Below are 13,320 nucleotides of genomic sequence, written 5' to 3'. Positions count from 1 at the left end.
TCAAGAGGCATAAACCAAAGTCATAACACAATCATTAACACCAAGACATATAATAAACTAAAATAGTTGTACAAATTATACTAAGTAGTTTAGTTCATTAAAATCCTTTACAAATATGTAACAAGTACAACATAGAACACACACAATCCAAGCATCATATAATACAAAACCAAAATTAAATATAACAAATAATCAATTAAATATTTTAATAAACTAAAACTTGAACCCTCCAATATCTTTATGTTCTTTGGCATCAACATATCATCATCATCACCATGTTCATCAACATTATCAAATGATCAAATTATTAATACTAAGAATCATGAACCATGATTTAAATAAACTATTAACATTTAATAGTAGAGTAATTTATAAATTATAATACTAATAGTATATTCCAAAAAAACAAGTATTGTAGAAGAAACTAGTATCTTTTTTCATCTGCCTAAATAACAAAATTAAATTTATCTATTTACTTGAGATTATTGCAAAAGACACTTTTTTTCCTTTTTCCCTTCTGTTGGTGCATGTCATGCTCACTAGACAATTGTTTTTGTCTCTCATTGATTTAGAAGTTCTTCTTTAGTAAATTTTAATCATGGACCTCTCTGATTCTAATATCTTTGCCCATCACCTAAACTTAGAAGTCCTTTTCTTTGCATCATTCTAATCTTATTTTAGCATTGTAAAAAATACTAAAATCCAAATCTATAATAGACTAAAGCTAAAAGCAATAAAATTTTAAAATAGGTTACCTGAAGTCTTGAACATTAAAGTTTGAGAACCATAACTATAGCTCGAATTTTGGGCTCAAAGAATGTAAACATGTTGGCTGCTGCTACCAATTAAAAGCTTGAATCAAAGGGCTCAAGGTTTTGAATACAACAACACTGATGCAGGTGCCCAATAGCAACAGCCAGGTGGCCAGTTGCAACGGAAAATAACGAAAAAAAACAGAGCATAGACACAGTCGTGCAGAGCAAAGATGGAGGCATGAAGCAAAGAAGAGCATCAGAGACTGAGAGATGAAGATTCAAACCAAAGCGGAAGTAGTAGAAGCAGCAAACGACGATAGTGCGTGGCAGACGGCAGAGGCGTAGAGCACTAGAGCAATGAGAGACGAAAATGATGCAAAGAGTAAGAGACGATGGAGACGCTGGACAGCGAGACACGGTGGGTCAGCGGCTGCTAAGGAGGCGACGGAGCTGGACTTAAACGGAAGACGACGCTTGATACGGAATGTAACCCAGGATAAGATGGAAGATCAAAGAAAGGGACTCCTCTACCTCAATTTGATTTCATGATGCAACAGCTAAGGGAATCACTCTACCTCACCTGTTCACACCCAAGTTTCTAAAAGAAACTCAAAGAAAATTTCATTCATCAAAATTAAGAAAAAAGTGGCTACCAAGTCTTAGAGGGTTTTTATACCTCTTAAATTTAAAATCCTAACTCATAAGTTCACTAGAATAGAAAAAATGGGCCAAATCATAACTGGGCCTAAAACAAACAAACAATAAAAATAAAATAAATATAAAATAAATTCTAAGAAGGTGATGTCTCTTTTAATTCATCTTGATTAATGAGGATCTTCAATGCATCTTGTAAAATAGTAAGACATTTGACTTTTGATAATCGCTAATCATTGTCTTGCCTAATTCTTGATGCATCTCCTGAACACATGATTTAGCCATGTTTGCAAAACCTTCTTTTATTCTCTTAGTTGTTGCTCTTGTAATTGGATCAATTGGCATATGACAGTTCTCAGTTTGTCCCATATGACTCGTATCATTCCCTCCCTCCTGAAAAAGATTCATCCTCGAATCTGCATCACAATCAAAAGGAGATAGGTCAGAGACATTAAAAGTAGCTGATACATTATACTCACCTGGAAGGTCAATCTTATAAGCAATGTTATTGATCCTTTCGAGCACTTGAAATGGACCGTCACCCCTAGGGTCTAACTTGGATTTTCTTTGAGTAGGAAACCTCTCCTTTCTCAAATGAACCCATACCAAGTCACCAGGTTCAAAGACAAGTTATCTTCGACCTTTATTTACCCATTGAACTGTCAACTTATTTTTTTTTCAAGCAATTCATGTGCTTTCAAGTGCATAGCTTTAACCTTTTCAGCTTTACCTTCTGCATCCAAGCTAACAATATCACTCAAAGGCAAAGGTAATAAGTCCAAAATAGTTAAAGGATTAAAACCATAAACAAATTCAAAAGGAGAAAATCCAGTAGAAGAATGAATAGTTCTATTATAAGCAAACTCAATAAAAGGTAAACAATCTTCCCAAGTTTTCAAATTCTTACCAACAACAGCACGTAATAAGGTCCCTAATGTTCTATTTACTACTTCAGTTTGACCATCAGTTTGAGGATGACAAGTAGTGGAATATAATAATTTTGTGCCTAATTTACCCCATAAAACTTTCCAAAAATAACTCAAAAATTTTACGTCACAATCAGAAACAATAGTTTGGGGAACACCATGCAAACACACAACCTCTCTAAAGAACAAATTAGCAATATTTGTTACATCATTAGTTTTATGGCATGCAATAAAATGAGCCATTTTACTAAATCTTTCTACCATAACAAAAATGCTATCTCGACCTTTTTTTGTTCGAGGCAAACCATGAACAAAATCCATGGAAATATCAACCCACGGATGCATAGGAACAGGTAAAGGGGCATACAAACCATGTGGTAAAGACTTAGATTTAGCTTGTTTACATGCAACACACTTAGCACAAAATTTTTCAACATCTCTATGCATGCGTGGCCAGTAAAAATGTTCAGATAACACATCCAATGTTTTATGCACACCAAAATGACCCATCAAATCCCCATTATGTGATTCAAGAACAAGTAAGTCCCTCATTGAACAAGCAGGCACACAAATTCTATTACCACGAAACAGAAAACCTTCATGTCTATAAAATTTGTTAAATGCACTATGTTCACAAGAGACATAAATAGCAGAAAAGTCAGAATCAGTGACATATAACTACTTTAAAAACTCAAATCCCAATAACTTAGAGGTAAGGGTAGTAATCAAAGCATACCTCTGAGATAAAGCATCAGCAACGACATTATCTTTATCTTGTTTAAAGGCAATCACATAGGGGAATGTTTCAATAAATTCCACACATTTAGCATGTCTTTTATCAAGCTTACCTTGTCATTTTAAGTGCTTCAAAGATTCATGATTCGTGTGAATCACAAACTCCTTAGGTAAGAGGTAGTGTTGCCAAACCTCTAAAGCCCAAACCAAAGCATATAATTTTTTGTCATATGTTGAATATTTACGCTGAGCTAAATTTAACTTTTCACTGAAGAAGGCAATGGCTTGTTTTTCCTGCATTAAAACAGCACCTATACCAATCCCAGAAGCATCACATTCAATCTCAAAGGTTTTATCAAAGTTAGGTAAAACAAGAATAGGAGCAGAACACAAACAGTCTTTTAGGGTATGAAATGCAATGTCTTGTTCCCTTTCCCATTTAAATCCAACATCTTTTTTTATAACCTCTGTGAGAGGCGCATCAATGGTAGAAAATTTTTTTACAAATCTTCTATAAAACCCAACTAACCCATGAAAACTTCGTACCTCAGAAGCATTCTTAGGCGTTGGCCATTCACGAATAGCCTTTACCTTTTCCTCATCAACTTCAATTTCACTCGCACTCACAATAAAACCAAGAAATATAACTCGATCAATACAAAAAGTACACTTTTTAAGATTAGCATATAATTTTTCTGTTCGAAGCACTTCCAAAACAGCTGAAACATGTGACAAGTGGTCATCCAAACAAGTGCTAGAAATGAGAATATCATCAAAATAAACAACAACAAATTTACCCAAAAAGTCTCGCAAAACATGGTTAATTAGACGCATAAAAGTACTAGGGGCATTAGTTAACCCAAAAGGCATTACTAACCACTCATATAACCCATGTTTTGTTTTAAATGCAATCTTCCATTCATCCCTTGGTTTCATTCTAATTTGATGACACCCACTTTTCAAATCAATTTTAGTGAATATGCATGCACCATATAACTCATCAAGCATGTCATCTAACCTAGGGATAGGATAACGATACTTTACCATAATTTTATTGACTGCACGACAATCCACACACATTTGCCAAGTACCATCCTTCTTTGGAACCAACAAAACTGGTACAGCACATGGACTCATACTCTCTCGGATGTGACCTTTGGCTAATAACTCCTCCACTTGCCTTTGAAGCTCCTTTGTCTCTTTAGGATTACTCCTATAGGCTGGTCTATTAGGAATGCTAGCAACAGGAATAAAATCAATTTGGTGCTCAATCCCACGTAATGGAGGCAAACCACGTGGTACGTCAGTAGGGAAGACATCGGCAAATTCCTGCAACAAAGAGACAAAGCTATTTCGCAAATTTGGGTTAAGGTTAGTGTCAGAAAATAAAGTATCCCGAAACTGAACCATAAACAAAGCTTTCTTGCCTATTAAAGCACTCTTTAAATCTCTCTCTTTTTCAAAGAAACACAATTTTCTCTCAACTTTCTCAATTTTTTTTGTATTTGTACTACTCTCATGACATGGACTCTTTTCTTTCTTTTCACTCACCTTTGGGCCTTTTGCTATATTCTTTTCTCTCATAGCCTCTTTTCTCTCAGATTTTTCTGTGATCTCACATCCCATGTTCCCCTTGGTATCCTGTTGAAGCTTCAACTGGTCAAGGTAAACCTCCTTAGGTGATAAAAGAGCAAGAGTGATCTTGCGACCATTAAAATCAAAGGAGAATCGATTCGTGTAACCATCATGAAATGCTCGACGGTCGAACTGCCAAGGTCGCCCCAATAATAAATGACAAGCTTGCATTGGCACCACATCACACAATGCCTCATCAATATACTCACCAACAGAGAATGCACTTGTCACCTGTTTGTCAACCTTGATCTCTCCACTGTCATTCAACCACTGCAACGTATATGGTTTAGGATGTCGAACACATGTCAAACCCAATTTCTCCACCATAAGTGTACTAGCCACATTAGTCCAACTTCCGCCATCAATAATTAGACTACACACTTTTCCACCCACCAAGCATCTAGTATGAGAAAGATTGTGGAGTTGCTCTAGACTTTCTTCTTTCACCTGCAAATTCAAAGCGCGTCGAACAACAAGAGATTCACCATGGACTACATACTCAACATCACCATCGGAACAATCCTCCAAAGGTGGCATATTATTATGATCAGAATCATCACCATGATCAGAATCAGACACAATATCATCTCCTCTAATAACCATCAATCTCTTGTTTGGGCATTCATTAGCATAATGACTCATACCATGACACTTGAAGCATTTAATATCTCGATGCCTAGAAGTAGCAGAAGAAGAGTTAGAATTACCTTTCTTCTTCGTAGCATCAAACAACGCATTGGATTCAATACTCGTAGTCTTTGTTGTGTCAGCACCACGAGAGTCCCACTTAGGATTAGCATGAGACAATCCTCTTGGTGTTCTTCTTTGTTGTTGCCTCTCCACCTTCATGGCCATACTGACCAAATCCTCCATCTCCACATAATGGTGTAACTCCATCACATCAGCAATCGCTCTATTCAAACCACCTACAAATCGTGCCATAGTAACCTCAGTGTCCTCTTCTATGTTAGCAGTAATCATAAGCATCTCCATTTCCTTATGGTAGTCTTCAACGGACTTGGAGCCTTGAGTCAGTCGATATAACTTCTGATGCACTTCCCTGTAGTAGTACGAAGGCACAAATCGTTTCTTCATGAGGCGCTTCATAAGATCCCAAGACTCTATAGGGTGATCATCATTCCTCGGTCTTGTCTTCACTAGTTCATCCCACCAAAGCAAGGCATAGTCAGAGAATACAACTACTGCCAAACGAACCTTCTTTGCTTCAGAGTAATTATGACAAGCAAAAATTATTTCCACCTTATGTTCCCACTCCAACTAAACTTTAGGATCATTTCTCCCTTTGAATGGTGGTATTTGCATCTTGATGGCGTTGATATTGCTATCTTGACTTTTGTGTCAAGGTGTTATAACCCCATCAGAGTCATCATCAGAAGGTACATGATTAGGACACTGATTCCGAAAAGGCCCTTGTTTAGTATTCTTGGATAGTGTCTGTGTCACCTCTTGTCTCCATGCTTCCAATTCAGTCAAGCGATTGGTTAAGTGTTGAATAGCCCTTTCCATCAACTCCATGTCAACTACAGTATCTTCGGAATGAGCTGCCATAACAATGAACCTGTAACAAAATATTATAGAAAGGACCTCACAATCACTCGCTCACGTGTTTCACTCAAAAATAGACACTCGTGTTTATTCTCAAAATTAGCTTTTACCCTCTATTGAACTTATCACTCTTGCCTTTTACCATTCTTGAATCTCTTTGACTGTTGCACTTTAGAAATCAAACAAAATTAAAAGATAGAGAAAATCCGATGCAACGATAAAAGAAAAGATGGAAAGGATAATAAAAGGGACAAAGACACAAAAGACAAAAGATAAGGATAATAAAAAAATAAAAAATAATAAGAATAAGAATAATAATAATAACATATGTAATGATTTTTTTGTTTCCTTTTTGTTTTTTTTTTTTGAGATTGTTGCTTTGTTTTTTTTTTTTTACTTTACTAAAGTGCTACTGTATAAACTTTAAAGTACGTACTCTCTTTTTTTTCCTAATAATGAGAAGAAAGATAATAAACTAATAAAAAAGGAAGGACGAAAAGAAGAATGAGAAACACAAAAGCAGCAAGGACAGACAATAATCATAGGAAAAGGAATGAAAAAGCCAATAAACAAGAAAAGAATAAGACGTAAGGATAAACTGTCTATATGTGGCTGGATTTTTTTTAATGTATTTAGAACACAAGAAGGATAAACGTAGACTAATGAAAATTAATCTAGTACCTGAAATCTGATACCAAATGATACGAAACGTAACCCAGGATAAGATGGAAGATCAAAGAAAGGGACTCCTCTACCTCAATTTGATTTCCTGATGCAACGGCTAAGGGAATCACTCTACCTCACTTGTTCACACCTAAGTTTCTCAAAGAAACTCAAAGAAAATTTTATTCATCAAAATTAAGAAAAAAGTGGCTACCAAGTCTTAGAGGGTTTTTATACCTCTTAAATTTAAAATCCTAACTCATAAGTTCACTAGAACAGAAAAAAATGGGCCAAATTATAACTGGGCCTAAAACAAACAAACAACAAAATAAAATAAATATAAAATAAATTCTAAGAAGGTGATGTCTCTGTTAATTCATCTTGATTAATGAGGGTCTTCAATGCATCTTTTAAAATAGTAAGACATTTGACTTTTGATAATCGCTAATCATTGTCTTGCCTAATTCTTGATGCATCTCCTGAACATATGATTTAGCCATGTTTGCAAAACCTTCTTTTATTCTCTTAGTTGTTGCTCTTGTAATTGGACCAATTGGCATATGACAGTTCTCAGTTTGTCCCACATGACTCGTATCAACGCTCTTAGACTGGACTGAGATGGATGGCGGAGAAGTGGAGGACGATTGCAGGAGATGATGCTGCGATTTGCAACCTGCGACCTGTGAAGTCGATGATGGTGCTGCAATATTAGAGACGACGCTATACAGAGGAAGGGGAGGGGGCTCTGGTGTCTGGGATCGCTCTCTATGACTAAAGGTTAGTGTGTGGCGCTGGGGAGGGATGATGCTTAAGGTTTGAATTTCTCTGAAAAGAAGAGAGGGAGTCTGGGCTGAGAGTGACGGCCTAGAGAGTTAGAGTTATTGTGAAACTAATATATATATATATATAATTTAAAATATAAATTTTCTAATTAATTTGTTTTATTTATAAAATTAAATTTAAAATTTTAATTATTTAAAATAAATTTTTTATTTTTATTATTTGATAATTAATTACAATTTAGTTCTAATTATGTACAATGCTTAATTATTAAAAACTTATATAAAAGTCCTAATTAAATAAGGTCAATTTAAAAGAAATTTAATTTAGTTCATTTTAATATTTTAAAAATAAAATTTTAAGTAATTTATCAAAAATAAAAAAATAATAAGAACCGTGGGAGAAGGAAATTAAATAGAACGTCCTATATAAGAAAGTGAAGTTAATGCATAATTCAGTATAAAAAAAGTAGTGAAAATTTTTATTAGTGAAGAGCTTTTAACAATAATAATATGTTAAGTAATATGATGTTATAGTTATATTTTTTATTGGATAATTATTTTAAATATTAATATAATTTAGATACTCTTATAATTATATTTTTTATTGTTGGAAATAAATATTATATAATTAGATTTTTAGATTATTATTTTGAATAATAATATAATTTAGATATTTTTCACAATTATTTTGTCAAAATTTGAAAATAAACATTATATTTGAAAGGAATAATTTTTATGTGTCTTATATGTTAAGTATATTTAGAAAATGGTTTTTATGGGTACTTTAAGTTAAGTATTTGTAGAGAACGTTTTTATGCGTATCTTTTGCATAATTACTTAAACAACATCGGAAAACCGATGCCTAATAAAAAAATCGTTGTGACAGTTATAAAATTATTCTTTAAAATAGTCAAAGAGAACAATTTTATTTTGTTACTATAAAATAATAAAAAATTAAATTTCAATGGCAACACTGTAAAAACCTTTGTCTAATACCATCTAATAGAACAGTTTTAAAGTGTAGCAAAATTTGGCAATGGTTTTATGTGTACTATAAATTAGGCATGACAATTTCTTCCGGCGAGACGAGTTTCCATGGTGATTTACCCGCCGGGAAACAGATTTGGGGGCCTTTCTCCACTCATGAGTGACGGGGACGGGGACCCGGGAAATAAACGGGATGGGCGAAGGGAACGAGGTCCCTACCTCGTGGAGACTTGTATAATCCCCGCATATAAGAAATATCGAAAATGCCCTTTGATGAGCGGATAATTTATACGTTTTTTGACATTGTTTTTACATTGTTTTTAGTATGTTTTAGTCACTTTTTAGTATATTTTTATTAGTTTTTATGCAAAATCCACATTTCTAGACTTTACTATGAGTTTGTGTATTTTTCTGTAATTTCAGGTATTTTCTGGCTGAAATTGAGGGACTTGAGCAAAAATCTAATTCAGAGGCTGAGAAAGGACTGCAGATGCTGTTGGATTTTGACCTTCCTGCACTCGAAGTGGATTTTTTCTGGAGCTAAAGAAGCCCAATTGGCGTGCTCTCAATTGCGTTGGAAAGTAGACATCCTGGGCTTTCCAGCAATGTATAATAGTCCATACTTTGCCCGAGATTTGATGGCCCAAACTGGCGTCCAAACGCCCACCAGAGACCCTTTTCTGGCGTAAAACGCCAGAACTGGCACCAAAGCTAGAGTTAAACGCCCAAACTGGCACCCAAGCTGGCGTTTAACTCCAAGAAGAGCCTATGCACGTGAAAGCTTCAATGCTCAGCCCAAGCACACACCAAGTGGGCCCCGAAAGTAGATTTCTGCACTATCTGCACTTAGTTACTCATTTTCTGTAAACCTAGTTTACTAGTTTAGTATAAATAGCACTTCTTACTATTGTATTCATATCTTTGGACCACTTTTCGATCCTTTGATCAGGTCTTCTCCCCCTTTTTTTGAATTCTAATGCCATTTGGGAGGCTGGCCATTCGGCCATGCCTAGACCTTTTGTTCTTATGTATTTTCAACGGTAGAGTTTCTACACCTCATAGATTAAGGTGAGGAGCTCTTCTGTTCCTCATGAATTAATGCAAGTACTATTGTTTTTCCTTCAATTCACGCCTACTTCTTCTCCAAGATATACTCTTGTACTTAATTCAGTTAAGTCAGACTGAAGGGGTGACCCGTGACAATCACCCACTATCTTCAGTACTCGCTAAGCCAAGATCCGCGTGCCTGACAATCATAAAGCAGTCTACATGATGTTCAACGTAGTCATTGGATGCCAGCCAGAGCATACTCTCTTGGGTCTCTAATCCACGGATTCGCATCATCTCTCCTGACAACAGAGCATCCGACCCTGTGATTAGGATCTTCGTGGTACGGTATAGGCTAGAATCAATAGACAGCATTCCTGAGATCCGAAAAGTCTAAACCTTGTCTGTGATATTCCAAGTAGGATCTGGGAAGGGATGACTGTGAGGAGCTTCAAACTCACGAATGTTGGGCGCAGTGACAGTGTGTAAAAGGATCAATGGATCTTATTCCGACACAAGTGAGAACCGACAGATGATTAGCCCTGCGGTAGCTGTGCCTGGTATTTTTCATCCAAGCCGAGAAATCTGATAGTTGATTAGCCGTACAGAGACTGTAGCCAAACCATTGTCACTGAGAGGATCATACAATTTGCCATGGAAGGGAGGACGCATGATTGGATGAAGGCAATAGGAAAGCAGAGGTTCAGAGGCAACAAAGCATCTCCAAACGCTTATTTGAAATTCCCACCAATGAATTACATAAGTATCTCTATGTTATTTTCTGCTTTATTTATCTTTTAATTATCAAATCCTCATAACCATTTGAAATTGCCTGACTGAGATTTACAAGATGACCATAGCTTGCTTCAAGCCGACAATCTCTGTGGGATCGACCCTTACTCGCGTAAGGTTTTATTACTTGGACGACCCAGTGCACTTGCTGGTTAGTTGTGCGGAGTTGTGAAAAGTGTGATCACAATTTTGTGCACCACCCTTTATATATATTAGTCAGTTGTAACCGTAAATCCCTAACCCGTTCTTTTTGTGTCGTCATTCCTTTTAAATTCTCCACCTCTCTTTCTCCCTCTCCTCTCTACCAGACCGCTACCCTCCTCCACTCTCATCGCCGTTCGCCAGACCGCCACCCACGTCTCCTCTCACTCACAAGGTCGTTGCGAGGAGCTTAAAGCATCGCCATTTTTGTCTTCGTCCTCGCATCTTCGACTTCATCTTCGGGAGAGGTAAAAACATCGCAAGGAGCTTAAAGCGTCACCGTCTTTGTCTTTGGCCTCATGTTGTCGTCTTTGTCTTCAAAAGAGGTAGAACATCGCGAGGAGATTGAAGCGTTGCTGTCTTCGTCTTCGACAGAGGTAGAAGTATCCGTCGCCATCGTTACCTTAGTCTTCGATTGAGGCAAACTGGTCTCCGTTGCCACCTCCGTCTTCGTTAAAGGTATTTTTTCCAAAATAGATTTATTTTATTTTATTTTTCTTCTTTTCAGAATTTGATTATTTACTACTATTAATAAATATCGTTCTAATTTTTTTCACAAAATATGTTTTTGTTTTGATGAAGGTGAGGTGGTCTACAGAAGATCTATTGGATTTTGATGGTTGATGCTTGGTTTTTATGGTAAACAGTTTTAAGATTAGTTTAAATTTTATTTATGGATTAGTGATGGCTGGATGTAAATGGGTGTTTGATATGGTTGGTGGATTAATTTGGTATGTGTTGTGTTTGGCGGAAGTGAATTTTAAGTTGGATGAATGAATTTGAAAGTTTTTATGATTTGAATATTTTTTGGTGTTTAATTGATTTGGTTTGGGTATGATTTGTGAATTTAGATTGAATGTTACTGGTCACTGAGATTATGAAAGTAATTGTAATTGTAATAGATTTATTTTATTTTTTTAAAGAATCCGCGTATACTCTGATCCCCGGCGGATACGGGGTCCCTGTTACTCGTCGCAGGGACGGGGCGTCGCTGTGGACAGATTATGTGTGGCAAGGGAGGGGGCGGGGAGCATGTCCCCGCCCCAAGGGGACCCATTGCCATCCCTACTATAAATTAAGTATTTTTAGGGAACGATTTTTATGCGTATCTTTTGTATAATTATTTAAACAACATTAGAAAATTGTTGCTTGATAAAAAAATTGTTGCCATAATATAATGAAAAATTGAACTTCAATAGCAACACTGTAAAAACTATTGTTTAAGACCATCTAATAGAATGGTTTTAAGATGTAACAAATTTTGGCAATGGTTTTTATGTGTACAATAAATTAAATATTCTTAGAAAACGGTTTTTATGTATATTTTTTGTATAATTATTTAAACAACATTAGAAAACTGTTGCCTATAAACAAATCATTGTAATGGTTATAAAACCGTTCTCAAAAGTAGTCAAAGAGAACAATTTTATTTTGTTGCTACAAAATAATAAAAAATTTAAAATTCAACAACAAAACTGTAAAAAACCGTTGTCTAAAACAATCTAAGAAAACGGTTTTAAGGCGTTGTGAATTTTGGCGTTGCTAAATCCCATATTTATTGTAGTGTCTATTCAGATCCACCTCATCCATACTAGTGCAAATTCTAGTACTCCTCAAACGACCTTCAGATGCATGTCTCTTACTAGTATCAAGGATGACTGTTGGACCATCATATGATGACCAAAAGCCTTCTGGAATTGGAGGATTGAATCTCATCATGCAGACATTACACAATGTGTTGAGGTGATATACCTCGTGGGCATATGTTGCCCAACTCATGTGACCTTGATTCCATTGTGCCTATCCGATATCGCGAGAATTCTGCGTTGAGGAGTCACGTGCTACTGTAGGTGAGACAAGAAAAACAACCATGACTACGCATTTTCATTCTCCACTATGTCAAAAATAATAGGAACGATTTAGAACTTCCATCCTGAGCAATCGCAACCAGCAAAGTTTTCCCATATTTTCCGTACAAGTGGATCCCATCAATACTCACCAATGGCTTACAATACTTGAATTCCTCAATGCACGATGGAAACAACTAAAAAAGTTGGTGGAAAAATGTTGATGACTCTTCAACCTGGCCTCCAACTTGCACAAGACTCGACTCCAGTACTGCAATACTACTTGGCATCGTTATCTGCACACCTGGTACCCATCTTGGCAACTCATTATAGGCTCCTCCCAATCCCATATATCTACATAACGGCCTTCTACTTAGCCAACCAAACCCTCATGTACATAGGTCTAAATCCAAAATATGCCTCTATCGTATTCTGCAGTAACTTAATGGACACATCTGCATCATCTCTGATTATAGGAAGAATGAAAACAGATATCACATGATAATTAAGCTTTCTATGATCACTGGAGATCAACGTGGCCAAACATGTATGAGATCCGTTATATTGTCTAACCTCCCAAATACCCTTCTGGTGGACGAAATTGTGATCACTATTCTTTGTACTTGTATGGATTTATTCAATAATTGTCTTTATTTGAATTCACAACTCCGTTCAACTAACCAGCAAGTGTACTGGGTCGTCCAAGTAATAAACCTTACGTGAGTAAGGG

The 13,320-nt window shown here is 36.0% G+C and overlaps 1 pseudogene; it reads right to left on the bottom strand.

The window, feature by feature from the left end:
* Positions 1-1,033: 1,033 nt before the first annotated feature.
* Positions 1,034-11,140, bottom strand: LOC112805469 (uncharacterized; annotated as a pseudogene).
* Between the last annotated feature and the right edge of the window lie 2,180 nt (positions 11,141-13,320).

The sequence above is a fragment of the Arachis hypogaea genome, chromosome 6 (assembly GCF_003086295.3).
Source record: "Arachis hypogaea cultivar Tifrunner chromosome 6, arahy.Tifrunner.gnm2.J5K5, whole genome shotgun sequence".
In the NCBI taxonomy this organism is placed as follows: domain Eukaryota; kingdom Viridiplantae; phylum Streptophyta; class Magnoliopsida; order Fabales; family Fabaceae; genus Arachis; species Arachis hypogaea.
This window is presented reverse-complemented; position numbering and strand designations above follow the sequence as displayed.